General features: G+C 39.3%; 1 protein-coding gene across 7 annotated transcripts in view; it reads left to right on the top strand.

Moving 5' to 3' along the window:
• The window catches only part of LOC109399758 (FMRFamide receptor), a 728,822-nt gene that overhangs the window by 64,723 nt on the left and 641,737 nt on the right, over positions 1 to 22,362 (top strand). For 6 of the 7 annotated variants that reach the window (XR_009999269.1, XM_062859894.1, XM_062859892.1 and 3 more), the window contains one exon: positions 21,541 to 22,111. The gene's annotated coding sequence lies outside the window, so the exon portion shown is untranslated. Of the gene's footprint in view, positions 1 to 21,540; positions 22,169 to 22,362 lie in introns of all 7 variants that reach the window. The other variant, XM_062859896.1, reaches the window with a different exon arrangement.

Genomic DNA, 22,362 nt, shown 5'->3' with positions numbered 1-22,362 from the left:
ATCAAATGTACCGTGCGACACATCAAACCACGACTTTTTTAACCCTCGAACGATCACGCTGTTGTATTTTGTACAACACGTTGAAAAAATCCCGCTTTTGTACTCAGCATTAGCGTGGTGCTGACGCAGGTAGTCCACCGCGCGAGTTACGGAAGGTTAATAAGGCATCGTACACAAATTACGTAACGCTATAGGGGGAGGGGGGGAGTCTGGCTTAGCGTTACGAGCCACACAAAATATTTTTGGTTTTCATACAAAAAGCGTTACAAGGGGGAGGGGGGGAGTCTGAAATCGCCGATTTTAGCGTTACGTAATTTGTGTACCATGCCTAACCTGAGGAACGGTTAGCTATAGAATAGACTCACACCACATTAGAGACTACCGGTGAACAAAATCAATACAAACTATAAATATGTATAAGAGAAACAAAATTTGACAAATTAAACCCACATACAAACATACTATACTCATTACATATCGTTGTTGTTTTCAACGGTTGATTCAAATATATATCAGTTTGCCAATTAAACGCTTACACTGCACGCATCGTTTGTGCTCCTGTTTGACGTGTATTCACTACCGCCGTCTAGCTAGCGGATCGCAATTTGTTGCAAGTGATATGTCTGTTTATCTGTGCTGTGCTCATCAAATCACACAATTTCAGATTCCTGAGGAGTAAATATTATGCTTTTTGTTGAAATTCGAAGTGACCTGGGACGCGAAAATTGAGTTTTTACTTACTTTTAAGTGTCGCAACTCGATTCGGATGAGTGCATATTGTAGCTCTTAATTAGCTCAATGATGCGCAATGCCAATAATCGGTTCAAATTAATTTCGCATCTGCAACTTCGCATGTATCGCGAGTCGCGACTTCGATTTGGTGATGCGACGATAATATACAGTAGGATGAGTCAACGTTGTATGGGAAAATTTGAATTTAATCGCATAAACCCCGAACAAACGTTTTTTCATCCCCTTTTACTGAGTAAAATTTTAATGGACTGGTTGCGCCTTCGCGCTTTGTAAGTGGTTGAAGTTTACATGAAAAATTTCACATGCTTGAATTTTTGTCAAATTTTACATGAATTTTTTAACCTTTGATGTAATAATAAAATATAGCCTAAAGTGTGCAGAAAAAATCATTGGCGAAGATCGCAAAGTGATCTGTGATTGTGTAAAAAGTTATATCTTGGCTTGTTAGTATCGTCTTGATATTGATCGCTTATACGTTAAACATATCGTCGAACTATGTGCCATCAATAAGTTTTAAGTCAATTCAATGATGGCTTTGATAAAATGCTTGCTTTTCTTATAAAGTATTTATCAGGATTCAGAACACTTTGGCTTACATTAACGGAAAGATCGTGTGAGCATATTCGACGAGAAAGGCACTATCACCGCTAGGTGGATTAATTTGGTTTTTTTAGGGTTTTATTACAGCAATATTTAATCGAAACTCACAGTTTTATGACTACATGAAAACCATTGATGAAAGGTTTTATAGTATATTTGAAGCTATCTATAAGACCAGTTTTTAAGAGTAAACAAAACTCTCCAATATGTAATCCTTCTGGCTTTCATTATGACCACAATAAAACTGTTCAAACAGATGGCGATCCGTTCGATTAGTAACGCAGGCCTGGTAGCGAGTCACTTTTTAGTGATTTGGTCACTATTTTTGAGTCGGTCACTAAAAAGTCACTATTTGCATGAAAAAGTCACTAAAGTCACTTTTTTCAGTAAATTGGTCACTAAAGTCACTATTTTCGTTAATCTGACTACATTGAAAAACATTTAGTGTCAAAATTAATGGACAAATTTTCCTCAGAAACCTCATCCTTAAAAAAAAATTTCGGCTGCGCTGCTTATTACACTATTATTATTCTTGTCTATTTTAACCTTCATAACGTTGGAAGCAGCTCGCTGACGTAGTATACGGTTTGGATCGGAAATTACCTAAAGGAGGGTTAATGCGAATTATAGCTACAGTTTTCTCGTATTCCGAAGAAGTAAAAATGAATGTGTGGCTATGATCATAGATGAATTTCTGAAATATTATACTTTTTCAAAAATAACATTCCTTAAGTATTTTCATTAAAAATTTCAGTTTAATTATATCATCCTATATCTTTGCATTAGGTGGTGCGATTTATTGTAAGAACGTGTGCGTTAGAATTCGTCCACAGTAAAATCAAATTAACAACTGATTCACCCAGGTGTGCGCTTTAAATAATTGGCACAATTTATGATATTTCGGTGTAAAATAAAATTCCTTGAAAATACCGTGGGGTGCCGTAATTTCGCGCGGGTCCAAATTTCGCTCACTGATCATATTTAGACATCAAAATTATAAAAACAATTGTGCAATTGTCCCAATTTCACTTCAACTATACTATCTAAAGTAAAATTTGGACAATGCAACGATTAGTTCTATGATTATGTTCTCTAAATATTATCAGTGAGCGAAATTTGGACCCGCGCGAAATAAGGGCACCCCACGGTAACGCCTACTCATACTAACACTTTTATGCCGTAAATATAAGAGTAAGGATATGGCGTGCTTGGTGATAATTGAAGGAAAAACACTTATCTACAAGTTTGCCGAACACCTCATTTCAATATAAGGCTTCTGAACTCAGATAGCATAGCATAGCATAGCATAGCCGACCGTACACATCCTGGGGTGGCTGTCGATAGAGAAGTTTAATGCGCCAGAAAAGTTGCCTGGGACTTGACAAACCTTTCATTTAACGAACTCTCGACACCTGGCCAGGTCCTTACGATCAGCGAGGATGGGGAGGAAATGTTGATTAGATATCTACTCAGAATATGTCCAAGAACTTGGCCCACTTCATAGATATCTGGATTTGGAAATTGGATAGGGTTTAATGGGATGCTTTCCTTGGCGAAAAAGCGTGCAAGAAATTGTCATGGTTTAATCATTTACCTGGTTACCACTGAAAAAGTAGAAATAAGCATTAATCAAGTCGCACAAATTTCGTAGGTAGGACAGCCATAGACCACAGTTGTGAGGATTGCCTCCTTCCCGTCGGATACCAAAACACAAAGATTGGAGACTTCTCTCTGACTTCTCAACAATATAAGGCTTCTGAACTCAGATATAGACAAATGAGTCAAATGATTGCCAGATGATCGAAAACATCCTTGCATATTATATTCATCAGTACAGTGGGGTGCCCTAATTTCACGCGGGTCCAAATTTCGCTCACTGATAATATCAAGAGATCATAATCCTAGAACAAATTGTTGAATTGTCCAAATAACACTATAGATAGTATGGCTAAAGTGAAATTTGGACAACTGCACAATTAGTTTTATGAAGAAACAGAAACAAGAAACAGTATTGAACTTAAAGAGTTCCCAATGTTTGCAAACGTGCAAAAAATTAAAACCCATATTTTCTTGCGTGATAAAGTACGATAAGTTGATATTTTTTATTGTCACCAACAATCAGTTATCAAAACTTTCGAAAATAGCAAAAAATATAGTTAATGCTTCCTTAATTGAACACTTTCCAAAACAAAATAGATTAAACAATAAAGTATTCATGAGCACAAACTCTGGAAGTTTAAAGTTAGGCATTGGTTTTCTTGGGAATACGTTAATTGATCGAAAGTTCAACATAGAAACTCAATTTTCTATTAATTTTGAGGTCACTATTCAGTCACTATTTGGTCACTTTTTGGCTAATTTTGGTCACTAAAGTCACTATTATTTTGCCACCTGATCGCTACCAGCCCTGGTAACGACATCTGTTAGTGACGGAGCAGAAATTGTAGTTATTTATCCTTAAGTTTAAATTTGTAGTATAAATTTCTGTCACGTAGTTTCATAGAGATGCACTCGGTACTGGTCTTGCAGAAATTCTTTTGCCAATATTAAAATTGCTACAAATGTTATCTGTGAAGGTGATCTATTTGACCCCGGATACTTTCCACCATTTGAGAGTGTTTTCTTTACAAATTTGCTCAACAATTGTGTATTTTCCAAGCACAATAGCTCCATGCAGCGGTAAAATTACTCACTAAACACTTCCTAAATATATAAATTTGTTGTTCATTGTACATACATACATTTAACTCTGTAACTGAGTTTGTTATTATGTTGATATAAAGATGATCAACTTACATTTTAATGTATTGTAACTGACAATGTTATAATTATGATATATGTAATACAATGTTATTTTCAGACCGATTCCATCAAAGATATCTAAATATAACAAACCTTGATATAGCTATCAACCGTAGATATAATTATGTTATGTTTTTGTTATACCTTTCTGACCGGTTTGAGAGCCAATCCACTTAAATCAATTGTGAGGAATAGTTTCTATGCAAACAAATAATAATTTATTTCTTGTATCGCTCTTACTTCTAAATGTTGTCGGCTCAAATTTTTAAAATAAACTCGTATTGGTTTTCACTACCAAACCAAAAATCCATAGCCAGGGCCGGATCTAAGGGGGGGGGGGGGGGGGGTTGGGCGGGGGATCAGGGCCCCGGGCCCCCACATTTTAGGGCCCCCCACAAACACCGTTTTGCTTGAAAAGCATTAACTTTATTTTACCTTTTTGCTCAAATGATGTAAAAATCCGATTTAATCCACCTATGGTGAACAGAACCCTTCTTACACTTATTAAAACTATTGTTGTATTATTTGTATTTAAAATATTTATTTTGTGTGATGGACCAAAAGTTCTAGAAAATATTGTGGATTTGGCATCTAGTGGATTGGTTTCCAAAATAGCATCATGGACCATGGACTAAACTACCAGAAATGCCAGACACCTTCTAGAATCTTGTGTGAAATTAAAAAAAAATAGCTTACATATTCTGGAATATTGTATCTTTTGTTAACTGCCAAAAGATCTTGAATCGATTAACAAATGGATAAGAAAATCAGCGACATACACTTTGTCTAATATCTCTGAATCAGTCGAATAAATTAGCTCCGAAGTACTTGGTATTCATGGCTACGGTGTAGAAAGGACAAAAACGATATATCTACTAAGTTAAACAGTTTTGGCATTAGCTAGTTATTTTGGCTGTCCGGTTCTTGCAATTTTCCCACGATATATAAATTCAAAACTTTCATTTAACGTATTGTTAGTTTTCATAGTATTCCTGTTTATTTGTAATTTGTTATTTATAATTTTATTGAAAACAATAACCTGCTAGTATACACTTTATATGAGGTCAGCATTATTTATTGAACAATAATTTCCCATAGACTGGTCAAAAGCTCATGCAAGATAACAAGCGAATATAATAATAAAAAAAGGAATTTATTGAAATACTCTTTGAAAAATATCTCAGTAACCAAATGTCCAATCAAAATAAAATTTCAGGGCCTTTTACAAGGATACTGTAACTTTCATTTGGTGCTAAGAGAACCCAAATCGGTTGACAGACGGCTGAGATGTTTATTATGATACACTTGGTCAAAAATCTCAAAAAGTTTAGTTGTATAAATCCTAAGTACTCTTCGAAAGATATCTCTGTAACCAAATGTCCAATCCTAATAAAATTTCTGGGCAATCTACTAGGATGTTGTACAGGGGATAGACAAAATGATCGGGACAGGCAAAATTTTCACTTTTCAAAAAATGTTCAACTAGCTGTAACTTTTCGAAAAGTGCATCAAATTTTCTCAAATTTTTATTGTAAGTTCATCAACTAGTTGTGTATCAGTGGTTCAAATTTGAGAAAGATCGGGCCATTCTCCACGAAGTTATAAAGATTTTTGGAAAAGGTAAAATTATCAGATAGTCAACTTTGAGCTATTATATCTCCGGATTTAATGAACCGATTGCAATGAAATTTTGACTATACATGACTTATATAATGAACTCTAGAACACATTTGACAAGTGAAAATTTTGCCTGTCCCGATCATTTTGTATATCCCCTGTAGCTTTCATTTGGTGCCAAGAGAACCTAAATTGATTGACACACGGCTGAGATATTTAGTATGATACACTTTGTTAAAAATCTCAAAAAGTTTAGTTGTATAACTCCTAAGTACTCTTCGAAAGATATCTCAGTAACCAAATGTCCAATCGAAATAAAATTTCAGAGCGTTCTACTAGGATGTTGTAGCTTTCATTTGCTGCCAAGAGAACTCAAATCGGTTGACAGATGGCTGAGATATTCATCAATATGCTAAATGTCAAAAATCTCTCAAAAAGCTAACCTATATTACTTCAAAGTACTTTTCGAAAGATATCTCGGTAACCAAATGTCAGATCGAAATAAAATTCAATAGGGTTCTACTAGGAAGTTGTAGCTTTCATTTGCAACTAAGAGAATGCAAATCGGATATCAGACGGCTGAGAAACGTGCGTGACTTTTTTTTGTAACACACACACACACACACACACACACACACACACACACATACACACACACATACACACATACACATACACACACATACACACACATACACACACACACGCATACATACACACACAGACATTTGCTCAGTTCGTCGAGCTGAGTTGATTGGTATATGAGACTCGGCCCTGCGGGCCTCGGATCGAAAGTCGGTTTTTCGAGCGGTATTTATACCCTTCTTATGGGTGTAAGAAGGGTAAAAACAAAGACAATTTTTTTTGCTAATCGCCTTTGTACCTCTGAGGGGCCTCCACATCCGCTCCGGCCCCGGGCCCCCACAATCCTTAATCCGGGCCTGTCCATAACTATCGTCAATTTCATTTTACAAACCAGAAAACCCCATCCAACCCAACTTCGCTTATTCTCGGCTTCACCAGCCGAGTGAAATGCATTCCAAGAAAAACATGTTTTAATTAAAAAATTAAACTTTTTAATTTTCTTTCGCGTCAACGACCGACAACGGCGGCGCAAAACAACGACTGGCGGCGTCCCCTCCTTTCGACACTCTGTTGTTAATTTGATGCCATCCGTTCGATCGTTGCTCAACAATAACCGTTTCTAGGGGCAACATAAGGCATTTGGAGGTTTGAGCGACAAAGAGACTACGCAGCATATGCAATCCATGAATCAACATAACCAAAACCATTACCAATTGGCGGGGTTGGTTGTGTACTGCTGCGCTGCGCGCTACTAAACGTTCCCGATAAATAACGGTGGTCGGGTGGTGAATTGATTGTATTTTAATGCCACCCTCATGTTTCAATCAAATGGGGACAAGAATTAATTAAAATGGGATGAATGGTTGTTGTTTGCGCGCAACACACAGCATCCATCGTGGTGGCGTCCGTTATCGTCGTCGTCGCCGACGTCGTTGTTCCGTCAGCTTGAAAATGCGGAGCTCGCTGAAGTGACGATCCGAGAAATTCAATGCAGCAATGCAAAGGTTTTTTGTTTGTTTGGGTGGGAACTTTTTTGCCCATATTCGCATAGTTGACGTAAGCGCTACTGTAGTTTGGCGCTGTCCATAAACTACGTAGACTCAATTTTGGTAATCTCAGACCCCCCCTCCCCCCTCGTAGACTTTTGCTCATACAAAAATTTCGAAATTTGTATGGAGCGTAGACTTTGGCCAGAACCCCCCCCTCCCCCCACCCGAGTCTACGTAGTTTATGGACAGGCCCTTTTCATCTTTTGAAATTTTAACAATGAATAATGAAAAGTTGAGTTCACGTCGACATCTAACTAGTGATTAGATCTTGTGCTCTATTGAATGAAATTGGTCACCATTATGTACATGCGATAGATATTAGCTCGTAAATGCTGACATTGTCAATGGTGGTTACGTCAACTATGCGATCATGGGCAGTTTTCTTCCGCTGTGTTCTCGGAACTGGGATGCAATGTAGGAAACATAGGAGTAGGAAAGCTGAAATTATTTTGATTAAGGTTGAAGGATTCGTCATTGATATAATCATCATCATTAAAAAGTCAAAAGCAGTTTACTCGTTCAAAACTGAAAATTTCGCTTCGAAAATGTATTCACTCTACTCCATTCTCCACCCATAATACAGTGAATACATTTTCACTGCGAAATTTTCAGTTTTGAACGAGAAAACTGCTTTTGAATTTTGAATGATGACGATTATATCAATGACGAATCCTTCAACCTTAAAAGTTTTTTGTTCAAGTGGAATTTGCGGTTAGTGAAACAGTACTGTGGCAACATTCCCGGTTTAACGGTAGCAGTTTACTTGAATGTTTTTTTTATCTTGTTCCAACTAATACGATCTGTATCTACATTATGGTGGCTCAAGCTTGTATGGAAAAACCAGATGTCAAAAAGTTCCATGGGCCCCTTCTCATTTCGTTCTATATGACGCCACGATAATCTAGTCAAATTTTCAGCTCAATCCGTTGACATTTCGGCGGTGCTAAACTCGTTTGAAGTTCATATGGGAGTTTATATGAGAAAACATCATTTTTAACATTTTTGTCTTGAGGGGTTCTAATTGTTATTAAACCACGTAATCGATTCTATAGAAATATAGCCTAGGATATGCCGAAAAACTTTGTCGAAGACCGCAACTTGATCAGACACTTGCGAAAAAAGCAATAGCCTAGACAGTACGTACCCATTCAATGAGATTATATTGCTATTGTTATTCCACAGACAAACAGACGTCTCACTCTACTCACTTCTCACCGTTTCCCTTTTTAACGGATTATTTAAATATTCAGTAGTTCACAAATCGCTCGCTCATGGCGCTCGCATCATTTTTGCTCCTGTTTGACGTTTGCTCACTACCCCCATCTACTCAGTGGGTTTGCGTACCACAGCGTAATTAGCATTGGGCGATTATGTTTGCGCGACGATGATTTTTATCGCATTTTGTTCCAAGTGATACGTCTGCTTGTCTGTGGGTATTCCTTTACATGTTAAATGTTAAGCACCACCAGATGGTCTGCATGCAATATCTTTTCTTACAAGCTCCGAATGACTTTGCGGTCTTCGGCATAGTTTTTCAGCACATATAAGACTATAGTTCCATATATTTGGTTATATGATTTAAGTGAAAATAGTACCCCTTACGAGAAAAATGCAAAAAAACGATGTATTCCCATATAAACTCACATACAAACTTCAAATGAGTTTAGCACCGCCCAAATGTTAACGGATTGAGCTGAAAATTTGACCAGAGCATCGTGGCGTCATATAGAACGAAATGAAAAGGGGAACTTTTTGACCTGTTGTATTTTGAGCCACGCCAATCTACATACAAAATTTAAGTAGGGTAAGGAATCAAAATTTGAACTAGTCAAAATGTAATCTTAATTTGAACTATTTTGAAATTCATTGAAATGACGTACTTTTTGGACAAATATTGTCCCGAAAAAGATGTTTAACAGTTTTCCGTAATATAATCTGATAACATAAGCTTTAAAAGCATTGAAAAAAGCGTTTTCGCCATAGAAAATAAGCAATTGAAAAATCACTGTGATTTCACCTATTTCCCCACAGAGAAAGCCCATTTTCGGTGCACCCATACAGCTCATGCATTGCATCAAACGCAATAAGTGAATACGTCAAATGAAAGCTTATTTATTGTAGAATCGACCAACCGAATAATATACCGCATTATTTGTCATAAAATTATCAAATTTAAGTGATTCTTACTTGGAGAATGTTATCTTAAGTTGAACCATTTGTAATCTAAATTTGAACTAGTAAACGGGTGTGAGCTTCTAGTGTTGGCCTGTAGATTGCGCTAGTGGTTGCTTTGTTTACTCTTGGGGGATGAAAAATTCCAAATTTAGTTTCCAAATTCCTAAAAAAATTCGAACATTCTGAGTTGAGATTCCACTGCCAACTGAAAAATAGGTATGAGAATTAGCAGATTCATGTGATTTTTAATTGTTTAGCATGGAATTGGCTGTTTTGTGAGTTGCTCGAGCTGCTGCCGCCAGTAGTTATAATTAAGATAAAATTGGTTCAAATTATGATTACGATGGTTCAAATTAAGATTAAAATCATTGTTGATGAAAAATCGAATATTTCAATGAAATTCAGTGCAAATACAAACTTTCTACCATTTAACAAAAAGCTAATACCCGTGGCTTTCATGTACATATGATTTTGCCGTAGTAAATTATTTCCATGTGGGAGAAAAATCACTTAAAATTTGAACTGCTTCAGAAAGCCGCAAAGGGTTCAAATTTTGATTACCTACCCTAGTTTATGGATGGCATTAAAAAACTATTGAAAATAAACTTTTAGCTGAAGGGTTGTCGTGTTCTGGTGAGTTTCCATGGGTTTTGTCTTGGGTTCCATCGTAGCCCACCCTTCTTGCACCTTTACTTACCTTACCGATCAGGCTAAGGCCGGGGTGGCCTCTGCTGTACATAGTAGCCATCTCCATTCCACTCGGTCCATGGCTGTTAGTCTCCAGTTCCGCACTCTGAGTAGGGTCCGCAGATCGTCCTCCACTTGGTCGACCCACCTAGCTCGCTGCGCTCCACGTCTTCTTGTACCGGCCGGATGACTCTCGAGAACCATTTGCCATGTTGCTATCCGACATCCTGATGACGTGACCCGCCCACCGTAGCCTACCGATTTTCGCGAGATGGACGATGGTTGGTTCTCCCAGCAGCTGATGCAGCTCGTGGTTCATTTGCCTTCTCCAAGTCCCGTCTTCCATCTGCACTCCGCCGTAGATGGTACGCAACACCTTCCGTTCGAAAACTCCAAGGGCGCGTAGGTCCTCTGCACGCAGGGTCCATGTTTCGTGCCCATAGAGGACGACCGGTCTAATCAGCGTTTTATAGATGGTTAACTTCGTGTTACAGCGAACTTTATTCGATCGTAGAGTTCTGCGGAGTCCAAAGTAAGAACGATTTCCTGCCACAATGCGCCTCTGAATTTCTCTGCTGGTGTCGTTGTCGGCGGTCACCAGTGAGCCCAAGTACACGAATTCTTCAACCGCCTCGATTTCATCACCGTCGATATGAATTCGGGGTGGCGGGCGCGGTGATTCCTCCCTGGAGCCCTTTGCCATCATGTACTTTGTCTTCGACACATTAATGACTAATCCGATTCGCCTGGCTTCACTCTTTAGTCGGATGTACGTTTCCGCCATCGTCTCAAATTTACGAGCAATAATATCAATATCATCGGCGAAACCAAGCAGCTGAACGGACTTCGTGAAAATCGTCCCACTCGTGTTTATCCCCGCTCTCCTTATTACACCTTCTAACGCAATGTTGAACAGCAAGCACGAAAGACCATCACCTTGCCGTAGAGTGTCCCTGATACTCGAACTACGCACATCACTCGATCCATCGTCGCCTTGATTAATCGTATCAGTGCAACACCTGGCGGATGGCGAACATCTGGTCCGTTGTAGCGCGTTCGCCCATGAATCCAGCCTGATATTGCCCCATGAACTCTCGTGCAATCGGTGATAGACGGCGGCATAAAATTTGAGAGAGTATCTTGTAGGCAGCGCTCAGTAGTGTGATCGCGCGGTAGTTCCCGCAATCCAACTTGCCGCCCTTTTTGTAGATGGGACACACGATACCTTCCATCCATTCCTCCGGTAATACTTCCTCCTCCCAAATCTTGGTAATGACCCAGTGTAGTGCTCTCACCAGTGCTTCTCCACCGTATTTTAGAAGCTCGCTTGGTAGTTGATCTGCCCCAGCGGCTTTGTTGTTTTCCAACCGGCCAACCTCCTCCTCAATCTCTTGGAGGTCAGGGGCCGGAAGTCTTTCGTCCTGTGCACATACTCCTAGATCTGTTACCACGCCACCTTCGGTACTTGCAACGTCGCCATTGAGGTGCTCATCGTAATGCTGCCGCCACATCTCGACCACCTCACGCTCGCTCGTGAGAATATTCCCGTGATTATCTCGGCACATGTCGGCTTGTGGCACAAAGCCTCTGCGCGAGCGGTTCAGCTTCTCGTAGAACTTTCGTGTGTCCTTAGCGCGGTACAGCTCTTCCATCGCTTCGCGATCTCGTTCTTCCTGTTGGCGCTTCTTCATCCGGAAGACTGAGTTCTGCCTGTTCCGCGCCTGTTTGTAACGTGCCTCATTCGCTCTCGTACGGTGTTGCAGCATTCTCGCCCATGCTGCATTCTTCTCGTTTTTCAACTGTTCACATTCGCCGTCGTACCAGTCGTTTCTGTGATTCGGAGTCGCGAAGCCTAATGCTGTAGCCGAGGTACTACCTATGGCGGATCGGATGTCCCTCCAGCCATCTTCAAGTGTAGCTGCGCCAAGCTGCTCTTCCGTTGGTAGGGCCACTGCTAACTGCTGCGCGTAGTCTTGAGCCACTTCTACGTTACGAAGTTGCTCGATGTTGAGCCGCGGCGTTCGACTTCGACGCGTGGTGATAACTGTCGAAAGTTTTGAGCGCATGCATACAGCGACTAAGTAGTGATCCGAATCTATATTCGCACTGCGGTATGTGCGGACATTGATTATATCCGAGAAGAATTTACCGTCGATTAGAACGTGGTCGATTTGGTTTTCTGTTTGATGGTCGGGTGATATCCAGGTGGCATTGTGGATATCTTTGCGGGGGAAGAAGGTGCTTCGGACTACCATACCACGGGAGGCTGCAAAGTTTACGCATTGCTGGCCGTTTTCATTCGATGCAGGCTGTTTCGCCCGATTACCGGTCTGTACATTTCCTCCCTTCCTACCTGCGCGTTCATGTCGCCGACAACGATTTTCACGTCACGCGGCGAGCAACCATCGTATGTTTGCTCTAACTGCGCGTAGAACGCTTCTTTCTCGCCATCAGGTCTCCCTTCGTGTGGGCAGTGGACGTTGATGATGCTGTAGTTGAAGAAACGGCCTTTAACTCTTAACATGCACATCCTTGCGTTGATCGGCTGCCACCCGATCACACGTTGTCGCATCTAGCCCAACACTATAAATCCTGTTCCCAGTTCATTGGTGGTGCCACAGCTTTGGTAGAAGGTAGCTGCTCGATGCCCGCTTTTCCACACTTTCTGTCCAGTCCAAAAAAGTTCCAGCAACGCCACGATATCGAAGTTGCGGGGATGTAGTTCGTCGTAGATTATCCTGTCACATCCTACGAAACCTAGTGACTTGCAATTCCATGTTCCAAGTTTCCAATCGTAGTCCTTATTTCGTCGCGTGGGTCTTTGCCGATTGTATCGAGTCGTATTTTCTCCTATGTTATTCGCAATGGGGATTTTTACGGGTGGCTTATTGGGCCTACGCCAACACTCCTGTCTCGCCGGAGGGCCATCGTGCCAGTTCTGTTTAACGTCCCAACCAACACTGGGACGACCACGCTGATGGGGCTACCACCTTGGATCTAGCTGGGCGTGGTGCAGCGTTTCTTACTCAGCCGCTGGATGCCAGAACAGACGCTGTTTGAGCCGCACCTCCTTGGTGAACAGACACTCGGATCGTATCTCCTCAATCTAGCTGAAGTCAGAAGGACAACAGTGCCCAGGCTGCACTATCAGCTAAGCACACAACTCTTAGCTGGCGGTCTTTGTCTCATTTTAACGAGTAATGGTTTTAAGTTGTTGTATTGCTAGTAGAAACTATCACAAGAAGAGAAAAAATATGAGACTCTGTAGTGGTGAAGTACGAAGCCGTTTTATTTTGTACAAAAGATAACGTAAATTAATCAAAAATGTCTATGTACCTGTTTAATGAGATTTGTTGTGTTAAAGAAGCATGGCTGCTTCTTATCTTGTTTATCCACACCATTCTCACTTCTAAAACATGCTTGTATCTCTATTGTGGTAAATTTTGTCCAAAATTTACGTTTTTTTGATGTTTATCTTTGATATCAGCTCAAGGTGAGCTTACTTGCAAATTTCTTACCATATCATCACTAAAATTGTATTATTTTAACCAAAGTATATCCATTTGGTGCAATACTTGCGAGAAAACTCAAAATTTTACCTTATAGCTTCTATTTAGTTATCGTAGAATGAAAAACTTTTCGGACATTTTTCTCGCGTGCCGGAGCAAACGGATTTCAGAAAACCGAAGTGTACCACTACACTTATAAAAAAAATATAAAATATCGTTGTTCTAAACCGTATGCTCTATTTAATCAGTAATATGTGCCCTTTCAATACATGCATTCATTTTGAAAATATGAATAACAGATGTAAAATAAAATTATATTTTTTAAATTTTTGTTTTGTATGAGAACTTATTGGACACGGTGTAGATTTTTTTTTCAAGTCTCTTAAATAAAGACAAATCAATCAATCAATTTTTTTTTTCAAACTACAGCATTGTCTTTCAGGATTGTTTAAAAAGCTTCCTCCAATGATTGTTGTAGGGATTTTTTTAGTCGCATAACTGCGGAGCAAGGTATTTTCTGTTTTTTTTTCTACAGGCATCTCCCCATGTATTCCTTTTGGCATTTCTTCAGTATTTCCTTAAGCCGCTGTCCATAACTTGCGTAGACTCAATTTTGGCCATTTCAAAACCACCCCCTCCCTTATAAACTTTGTCCATACAAAATTTTCGAAATTAGTATTTTTATTTATTTTATTTATTTGATTTATTATCATCCATGTAGAGTAAGGTGTTTTCCTTATAAATTTCTACATTCGGTGAAGAATAACCACGTTTTTTTCACAAGAAAAATAAAAAATATTCATCATAACTTTTAAGTAACTAATAACTAATGTTTTGTTCCTAATTTCCTTCATTGAACCAATCGATGCACTCGTTCCGGAATCTACCGTATGAATTAATTGTTTTAATATCAGCGGAAAGTTGATTCCAAAACTCAATTGCATGAACAAAGAAAGAGTCTCCATAATGTGAAGAGGAAAACTGCGGAAATGTGTAGTTTCTGACTCTGTACTCCGAAACGAAAGCAATTTATCGGAAAGGTATTTTGGACCATTTTTAGAAATTTTGAACAAACTTAAACAACATCTTAATTTAATAAAATTGTTAAAAGAGCATCCTAGAATTTCGTGTTGTAAATGTGAAACACTAGAGTATCTAGAAACATTAAAAGCCCAGCGAGTACATGAATTCAATGCCACACGAAGTCTACGAAACGCTATACTTGAAGCATTCATAATCAGCTCAATACCATATAGAAAGTGCGGAAGCAGTAATGATTTTATTAGCTCAATTTTAATTGCTCTGGATACCATACCGCCCGTTAATTTTAAATGACGCAAACCAGAATAAATTTTGCAGCATTGATTGTTTATATGAGAGTCCCACTCTAGATTTGACTGGAAAACTACACCAAGATTAGAAGCCTTAACAACATAGTCTAATTTATCATTTTGTACAAAAATATCTGGTAATGATTGAGGTCCACCACGTCGATTGAAGTACATGACTTTAGTTTTTGTAGTATTGATCGGCAGGAGATTACTGCTGGACCAATCGACCACATTTCGCAAATCAATATTTATAAGCCTGGCAACGGTTTCTAAAGAATCAGTCATGGAGCATATGTACAGCTGAACGTCGTCGGCGAAAATATGGATCATACAGTGTTCCAACACCGTAGGAAGATCATTAATAAATAATGAGAATAAGAGAGGTCCAAGAACCGAACCTTGTGGTACACCAGATATAATATGAATTCCGTTCGATAACTCTCCATTTGCACTCACAACTTGAGTGCGACAACTAAGGTAAGACGAAATTAAGGTAACTGCGCTACGTGAAAAGTAAAAATTTTGTGACAGCTTTCTCAGCAACTTAGAATGTGAAACCCGATCAAAAGCTTTCGAGAAATCTATTAGAAGAAGTAAAGCTACTCCTTTTTTGTCAATGACTCGGTGAATATCGTCATGTGCTTTTAAAAGTGCTGTAGTAGTACTGTGACCGGATCGGAATCCAGATTGGTAAGGAGTTAATAATTTGTATCTAGTTATAAACATTTGTATTTGATTCTTTGCTATCCTCTCGAAGACTTTCGATAACGAGCACAGTATACTTATTGGTCGGAGGTTGCTCAAATCGAATTGGTATTATCTTAGCTGTTTTCCAGGAAGAGGGGAAATTTGAAGACCTAAAAATTACATTGAAAATATAGGTTATCTGAGTAATCACACTAGGTAGTATCAGCTTAATGAATTTTAAAGGTATTCCGTCTAATCCAACGGCATTAGAAGTAATCGAGCTAAGAGCAATAACGACATCAGATTCGTCACAGACTCGAAAATGAAATCCGTCTGCATTAGCGGGTGGAATTGACGGATATTCAGTAACTTCGGTAAAGTTTTCCCCGAAGAACTCATTAATTTCGTTAGCCGTGTGAGAAAATTCTATGTTATCATTTTTATTAGATTTAATATTGATTTGTTTCAATTTATTCCAGAGCTGCTTGCTAGAGTTTGTTCTTAAAAGCGTTGATGATAACTTATCACGTTTTGCCTTATTTATCAGCTGGGTAACGCGATTACGAAGTCGTTTAAATTGAGCAAAGTGATGCTCACTTTGAATTTGACGCCAAGTACTATAAGCAAGATCTCTTTCGACCATCGCAAAACGAATCTCATTATTAAACCATACAGCATCACGTTTAGGGCGGCAGATTCGTTCCGGAACGAAGGCTTCATAAAGTTCGAAAATATGCAAGTTGAAAAAATCTAATGCGAGGTCGGAGTTATTTATGGTATACAATTGATCCCAATCAATGGATTCCAGAGCCGATTGCAACTGAGGATAGTCAATGCGACTATAGTCTCTGTAGCAGCGATGACCGCTATTACTATTAGAGCGTGAAAAATTTAGTGATGCAAAAATAATATCATGTTTAGAAAAACCAGCGGCCGAAACTTGATTAAATTTAACTATCAGTTCCTTACTATTTGCTAACAGAAGATCAATCAACGAGCTTCCGTCAGAATGGAAATGGGTCGGTACTTCATTAAGACACTCCAAACCAAAGCTTTCTATCGTATCTTTAAAACGTGTAGTTTTTGGACAAAACTTTAATAAGTCAGTATTGAAATCACCAGTGAGTATTGTGCTAGTATAGTTTAGAGACAACTCTGAAAGTTTCTCTTCTAACATGGAAGAACAGTCTGAATCGGGAGGAGAATAGAAAGTTCCGACCAGAAACTTATCGTCATTGATACGCACTTCTACAAATAGATACTCAGTGCGATCCATTGGAATAGGGTCAGCGTACAAATCTGACGCAGCAATAATCTTACAATTAAGATCGGACTTATAATAAACATATAATCCGCCACCTCTGCCATATTTGCGATCGTTTCGAAGTAATTTGTAGCCATCCATTGAAATTATGTTATCCGAAACGCTATCCGTTAACCATGTTTCACTTAAACAAATCAAGTCAAGTTTGCTACCAATAAATACATTTTTAAACTCTTCAAACTTAGAAAGTTGGCGAGCATATAAGCTTTGAATATTCAAGTGGCAAATATTTATTTTATTCTCGAGTAAAGCAGCATTCATAACAGCACGAGGAATTATGGAGAAACTTTCATTTGGACGTGCAAGAGGATTGAACAAATCAACCGCCATCAAAAATGAGCATATTAATGCAGCAGCATAGAGGCATCAACTGGTAAAACAATGAACTAAACTAAACTTCATGAAATAATACATATACATTTTCATCTACATCTACAAGTGGTTATTCGATTTGTGGATTGATTGAAGTTCTCATTCAGTGGCACCGCAGCAGTTAGCCACCCCAACAGCAACAGCAAGCAACAACAATAGCAGGAACAGCAGCAGCAAAAGCAGCTTTCTCGTCCATCCATGTTAGGTAAACTTTTAGGAAGGAAGGAATCAAGGAGAACTAGGGATCTGAAACAATGGAAGAAGTGAAGGAACAAGAAAAGCTATAAGGAAAGGTTTTTTTTTTATTTAGACTTTCAGCGCAGAGATGCATTTGAACGTGTTCTGTTCATGTTCTGTTCAAGAGCTGTGCTCACGTGAGCCGTGTTCATGTTCAAACTTTTCAGGTGCCTGATCACAGTGCACTTCGTAGCTAGTAGCAACACGTAGCAACACATTGCTGCCGTAGGCACCCGTAGGTGTCATTCTGTGTCTTTTGGTTATTCTCCCTGCCAAACCGTGAAAAAAAAACAATTTAGAAATGAAAATGAAATGGTTAGTTCCTGCAGGTCCCTGCCTGTCTCATGTATTCAAAAGTTGTACGACTTTACAGATTACCGTTTGTGAATGTCTTCATGTGCCCAACTTTCTACAAAAGGGTTTTCTATATGAAAAGTATTCATTGCATTGACTACAAACACTTTAGTTGCTGCCGATGACACTTACGTTTTGCTCGACGATAAATATTTTCCTCAATAGAACCGAATCACGATGGATTTGAGTCCTCAACTATTCGAGCATTTGTGGCCTATAATGCGTGGGCCCTGTGGGAGCAACCTACGAAGACTTGCGCTACGAAACGATATAATGAATAAAAAACTTTCCTCATTAACCCAGCCGAATCCCGGTTAGGCCTGGACATCTATTTGTATTCAACGATATAATGGCGTGGATCCTCGCGAGGTTTTCACTACACTATGTCGTGGTGCTGACAGACGCCTTCGAGCTAATGAGAAGCCCGCCATTGGAAAGGACTCGAAGACCTGGTCCCGTTCTGGCGTAATGAGAATATTTAGCCCAGCTCTTTTACGTATGACTCACGATAATTAAGGGTTAAAAAGCATTGCAATCTCCCTTTTTCATCGATAACCCCGACTTCCAAATTCTCAGTCCAGACCAAACGCATTTGACCTGTCAAAATTTGAACACCGCTCCGTGTTCAATCTAGTAATCAAGAATGTGTTCAAAATTTTGAACATGATCTTGAGAGCTCGAAGGGAACATTTTTGGCACGCTCATTGAACATGAGCGTTCAAAATGCATCTCTGCTTTCAGGAACGGAGGGAATCATGGAGATTCTGAAGGAAGGGGTGCATGGAAAATAAGGTAGGAAAATAAAAATACAAGGAAAGGTAAAGATCATTATCCAAAGGATTGTAATTGATCCGGTGAATTGACGGGTTGTGCCGGGGAATCCGGCTTGGATTTGACAAAGATGACTCCATCCTTAGTGAACACGCTGAAAACCTTCCCTTCCTTCTTCAGTTTGATAGCTGCACCCTTGGCACGTCTTGCAGAATCAGTGAGGTTTTCATTCAAGAAAGTTCTTCTATCGACGCCAAATCCAAGAGTAAGTAGGTTGAGATTCCTTGTCGAAAGATAGCAATGGAAAAACTCGTCTCTCGATGTTTTGAAGGCAAACTGCATCAGGATTGGTGGTGTTGTTCCAGGAGCAATTGGCGTTCGTGCCAACCGCTTAGTGAAGACCAAGGGAACATTTTCATCTGTGTATCCAACGGCAAGTGCTACCTTGTGCAGGAACTCATCCGTTGATTCAGAGACAGTGTAGGGCACTCCAGTCAGCAACAGGTCACGGGATTTTTCCTGTCTCCTAATAGCTTCCCGGTTTTCATTTACATCTCGTTGTGTAACCGTGTATGAGTCCTTCAGATCTCGGAATTGTTGAACACAATCAGCCTTCAGTGCCTTCACGTCAGTTCGTAGAGTGGTTATCTCGTTCACCAATGTGCTGTTGAATCCGTCAATCTTCTGTTCAATTTTCACATTTACTTCTTCGATCATTAGCCTCATCCGATCGAAAAGATCATCAATGGACAGCGGCTGGTCCGTAGATTTGTGCAGATCATCCTTCGATCCTCTCTCGGATTTATTTTGATTCGATGAAAGTAGTGTTTGTGACTCTTTGCCCATCTTGGAAGCAGTAGTGCGAGTTGTTCTGTTTGTGTTCATTCGAGTGAGTGCCTTCACAATGGAGAGGTAAAACGCTTCGTAGATGAACCCAAACGTTGTTCCAATTCAATATGGCACCGGCAAGAGTTAATTTCGGCCGACGATTTGTAACTATTTTAGCACAGTTTTCCGAAAACAAACTCCTCTACCTTCACCAACGCACGATAGATGGACTAATAAAGAAACAATCACTGCTATATCATACCGGGATGGGGCGTACTACGTAGTAAAAACTTCAATTTCCACGTACAACAACAACTCACTCGCTGTATCTGAACATCCCTTCAGAAACTTGTATGAAGCGTAGACTTTGACCGGGCCAACCCCCTGTCCCCTAAGAGTCTACATAGTTCATGGACGGACCCTAAAGTATTTCTCCCTGGCAAATTCTTATCTAAAAATTTATCCTACCCAAATGCACGCTAATTATTTTAAGAATTCTTCGAAAAAGTATGTATCATTTACTGTTTTTGAAAACATCAGAAATTCTTCCCGTTTCATTCAGGTTTTTTCAAGGTTTTTTTAGGGATTCCTCCATGATTTTTTTTTGTCGTTTTTATTTATTATGTTTTTTAATGTTTTTTTGCTATAAATTTCTTCACGAATCTTTAAGTATATTTTTCTGGATTTCCTGGATTCTGACAGATTTCTCCAACAACTCTCTGTAGATTGGTACAGCGATTTTGCTAAATATTCTTGAAGAACTATAGCTGAAAAAATAAAATGTTCTGGCAAATCGTCTTCAAATTGCAGAAAGCTTAAAATATTTAAGATGAGCTGAACTGCGTTAATAAACGAATCAAAAGTACAGCACTCAAAAAGTACGTTACAGTTAAAATTGCCTTTTCTTCATACACTATTGTATTCTTAAATTAAATATTTGATATATGTAAAATGAAATGGAACTTTACGGAACTCGTGGATTTGGCGCGAATTCATTCTCACAATCGCGCGGATTTGGCGCGGATTCAAATTTTGCTCGCGCGGATTTTTTTTCCTCACTTCTCATAACAACCCTCCGCTCGGGCCCTGGCCCCCCACAATCCTTAAGGCGAAACTGGAAGCATTTCCTCACTTTTTGGTTTTTGATTTTTTATTAAATAACGAAGCAATATTTTCAAAATCGGTTTTCGTGCGTAGAGTATGGATCAAGGTATCTTCTGCATTTTTTTTGTAGTGGAAAATATTTTTCGTTTTTGCAGAAACCATTTTTGAACAAAATTTCACAAAAAAATGGTTTCTGCAAAAATGGAAAACATTTTCCACCTCAAAAAAATTCCGAAGATACCTTGATCCATACTCTACATGTGCACGAAAACCGATTTCGAAAATATTGCTTCGTTATTTAATAAAAAATCAAAAACCGAAAAAATGAGAAAATGCTTCCAGTTTCGCCTTAATCCAGGCCTGCATGTAGTCATTGAGTATTCTCCTCCGATACACACCACGTTTCACTGGCGTACAGCAGAGCAAATTTCACATTTGGTGTGTTAACTGATCTGTTTTGTTCCTCCGCATAACTCGAGTTTCTGTACAAGCTTTTAACTTTGTATTTTTCTTTCTTTTTTTGACATCCCTATTGAGGCTGAGCTTGTCTTCCAGAATAAAGATCTGAGAACACTGCCGCATGTTATAAACTAAGAGCTTTCTTTGTCATAAGTGGTAATCGAACCCAGACAACCCCAGCATGGTCTTGCTGTTTGGATGCTGTTTTTCCTCGCCCCTTCTATGTTATCAAACCATTTCTATGTCAAAGAGTCACACTAATATCAATTGATGCCCTTCTCATGTCTTCCCAACAGAGCCGTTCCAGATCAGCAATTTCTTCTAAGTGCACAGAAGGCGCCACCTGGTGTTCTATCAAACCATTTTCCTCGGAACGACCAAATCATGCCCCGCTAGTGTGATGCCATCTCAACAGTCAGTGTGAGGTGCAATGTCCAGCTAAAGTTCAAATTTCCGAGAAAACGTTTACGATAGTGAGTTAAAATTACACCACCGCCGCGCGCCATCACCAGTTTGTGTGGAAGCTTCTCTGGGAGGAGTTGAACACAAGTGGCGAAGAAAAAAGTGTCCATTGTAGTTGGGAAAAGTGTCGTTTGGATCGTCAACTTTCCATCAGCTTGAGTGACGGACGTGCATTCGTAGGGCACAAGTTTCCTCCACAGACGGCGATAGGGGGGAAAAAAAAAGTTTCCGTCGAAGTTTTCTGTTGTTAAAGTCAGTGTTGAGAGGAAGAAGAAACGGAGGACAAAAAAATCAAGTCCTTGTAAGTTACAGATTGCAGAAAGTGAGAATACACCAAGAAGCGCGCCAGTTGGCTGTGAAGCGACAACGAAAGAAGTTTTATGCAAATGAAGCAATCCAAGCGAAGTAAGTGAGCCGCCAACGAACTGCCGAAGAATATCTAAAGAATGTACACAGCAAAAAGTAGTTAAAAGAAGACAGTTACGCTCTTAGATATTTAAATTCCAATTTTTGTTTGACTCTGAGTGCGTTTTCCGGAAATTTGCATGAAATCAATGGACAATCATCACTCATCATGGGAATAACAGGAGGAATTGCCAAAGAAATTCCTACATATATAGTTGATTGTTCAACCAATTTATGTAGCAATTCCTCCA

Source organism: Aedes albopictus, chromosome 3 (genome assembly GCF_035046485.1).
Source record: "Aedes albopictus strain Foshan chromosome 3, AalbF5, whole genome shotgun sequence".
NCBI lineage: Eukaryota > Metazoa > Arthropoda > Insecta > Diptera > Culicidae > Aedes > Aedes albopictus.
This window is presented reverse-complemented; position numbering and strand designations above follow the sequence as displayed.